This window comes from Frankliniella occidentalis, unplaced genomic scaffold (assembly GCF_000697945.3).
Source record: "Frankliniella occidentalis isolate FOCC.00 unplaced genomic scaffold, Focc_3.1 Scaffold34, whole genome shotgun sequence".
NCBI lineage: Eukaryota > Metazoa > Arthropoda > Insecta > Thysanoptera > Thripidae > Frankliniella > Frankliniella occidentalis.
This window is the reverse complement of record NW_026267164.1, coordinates 1,134,181-1,136,891: the sequence shown is the minus strand read 5'-3', so window position 1 is coordinate 1,136,891 and position 2,711 is coordinate 1,134,181. Positions and strand designations below refer to the sequence as shown.

The following is a 2,711-nucleotide window of genomic DNA, read 5'->3' as shown; positions in this document are numbered from 1 at the left end:
GGGGGGGGGAGATACCTCAGGTGACCCCTGCCGCGCCAACCCAAGGCTGCCATCGCTCGGGTTATTATGGAATACAGACGGCGTTCGTTCTGTGATTGGGTCCAAAACTTTCAGCTCTTATTCGGGCGGCTAGTTAGCGAGGCTCATAGAGCCGTGCGAGTGCGTCCCCGCGCTAGCAGGGTCGTCTGCGCGCGCGCACTTTGAAGCCATCAAGATTAACTAGACTGAAGCTGGATAGATAGGGTGGGTAGTAAATGCTCTGATTTTAAATATACTTCTAACAGGTACACGGCAAAAAATGAGTTAGTTCTCCTAACGAAGTGTTTAGTTGATTTCCGGATAATTGGTTTGAGTTCCAGAAACCAACCTTTTGTCGAGCGAACGAGGTTGTGCTGTGCACGGTGAAACCGCTAACCTTGATTCTTGTACCATCAGGTTAGTTGCTTGAATACGACCCCTTTCATGTATCTTTGGCCGTTTCAGGAACCTTTCCTGTAAACTGGCCCTGCAGTCCGTCTCGCCGGGCCGCGTTAGAGACTCCTCTTAGAAGCTAGAAGTCATGTGCCGTAATGTCCGACTAGGCCCTCACTTCGGGCAAAATATGCTTAAATTATCCTATCTTAGCCAATTTTTGAGGCAATCGAAATCTGAAAACGGCATTACACCTTTGTGTATCGGTACCGTTTTCCCCAAAGTACTGCTGAGTTTATAAAATAATAAAAAAAATAAAAAACTTGCGCAACAAAAAACGTGGCTTTAAAACTCGTTTACTCAACATCTCAGCATTGGAGCCCCGAGCATCGGATCGCTGCGCCACCATCACGGTAGCTGTTTGGTCGAGGTACTCGGTGAGGCACAGGAGCGGTGCAGAGGCGCCGAAAGACCTGATGGATTAATTGCCACCGACAGCAAAGGAGAGGGGCACGGTGAGGCGGGCCTTTGCGTGGTAGGGCGGGCCGAGCAGACACGGTAGATTTCGCGGCAATCTTGGTCGTCTCATGCTCCAGCGCGTCTCGCCTGATTACTGTGTTACCGCGCTACGCTACGCGCCGGGAGGCCCAGCCACGCCGCTTTACCTGCCGGTCGAGCCCGAGCCGGGCAGGCCCTCCCCCGGGAGGTCTGCCTGCCACAGCACGGCCCACACGCCCCTGTAAGGAAAACGTTTACATTTTCGTTAACACGCTCCCTGCGGCTCATTTTTGGTTCCTATGATTTGACATGGGAGCAGCGTGACCACATAGTGGTCATCCGCAAGGAAAGTGCTAACTCTGCGAACCCAAACCCATATGGTTGGGGATATTTAGTCGCCTATGGTGTAAAGGCACTTTAATGGCATGCAAAGCACTTCTTAAATTCTTGACGTGTATTTTTGCGCGGTGTCTTTGATCGAACTCTTTTGGTTTCGCAGCGAAGCAGATCGGACTCTTTTGGTTCAGAAGCAAAGCAGATCAGTAGTATATAGGGCCCCTGGTCCGGGTCCCTGGTCCCGGTGGGGTAGAGTGGGAGGGGAGAGGGCTCTGGGTCCCGGTCCCCTGGGTCTCGTCTTGTGGAACGGAGTATAGCCAACAAAAAGTCCCGCTGCTGGGTGGATTCGATCCTCTGGCCTTCGGGTTGGGAGTCGAGCCCCCTAACCCCTAGACTGCCGGATCGGCGCTGGTGGAGATAAGTCGGGACGGGGTGTTATGGCGGTGTCGGAGCGGGGGACGGCGCTGCTCGTCACGGCCAGCAGGGTCCCTGGTTGCGGTCGGGTGGGGCTGCCGGTCCCGCCTGCGCTCGGCTCGGGCACCTGGCGCGCTCGCCCCCCTTGCTTCGCCCGGCTGGAGCTGCTCGGTGCGGCTCGGGCGGCTGGCGCTGCTCGGCGCGGCTCGGGCGGTGGCGCGAAAATTTGAAATGAGCGCAAAGTTTAAATTCAATGAATGAATGAAATGAGTCAATGCAGTGCTTGTGATGGATGTGGATTGTCATATAATTATAATGAACCGTTAAATAATATAAGATCGACCCAGTTTTTTTCTGTTTTTTTTCTGTTTTTTTTTTCTTTTTGCTTTTCTGCCCTGGTGGGGACGCTGTGGTGGCGTGGCGGGGCATCCCCTGCGGTGCGCTCGCCTCCTTGCTTGGCCCTGCTGGTGCTGCTCGGTGCGGCACGGGCGTGGTGCCGCGAAAATTTGAATGTGTCATGGGGACACTGCGGGCACACATATTTCCGCAATCAATGAATGAATGACGGCATTGCTTCTGCAGGGTGTCTGGACGTCTGGGTATGTTTATCCTGGAGGCGTTCGGGAGTGCCCGTCTCTCCACAAACGATGTCATACACACGTGCGCGCCAAATTCAAAATGTCAGGTGTGGGATTCGAACCCACGATCCCATAGGGGGAAGCAGACTAAAAGTCTACCGCCTTAACCACTCGGCCATCCTGACATCTTGTATTCATGTGTGTCGCAATATGGTTTTGTGTCACCCATACGCAGCGTGGCGGGGCAGCCCTGCTTAGAAGATGTAGAAAAGAAGCTGATCATGGGAAACAATTTCAAACGAGTTTGACTGTGCAAGCCGACAACATGTGGGGTGCACCGCGCGCTGCTGTGCTATTTGCCGTTCTGTGCGCGTGTGCTCAAGGCCGTCCTGCCTGCAATGACACAGTGCCGATGACAAGCGCTTTAAACTACACGTCTAATTTCACCGATGTAGTCGGCAACGCCACTTACTG

The 2,711-nt window shown here is 53.8% G+C and overlaps 1 non-coding gene across 1 annotated transcript; it reads right to left on the bottom strand.

Annotated features, from left to right (window-relative positions):
• Window positions 1-2,338: 2,338 nt before the first annotated feature.
• Window positions 2,339-2,422, bottom strand: Trnak-uuu (transfer RNA lysine (anticodon UUU)). The gene is given in 2 exon segments: window positions 2,339-2,375; window positions 2,386-2,422. It is a non-coding gene; the product is annotated as a tRNA-Lys (tRNA).
• Between the last annotated feature and the right edge of the window lie 289 nt (window positions 2,423-2,711).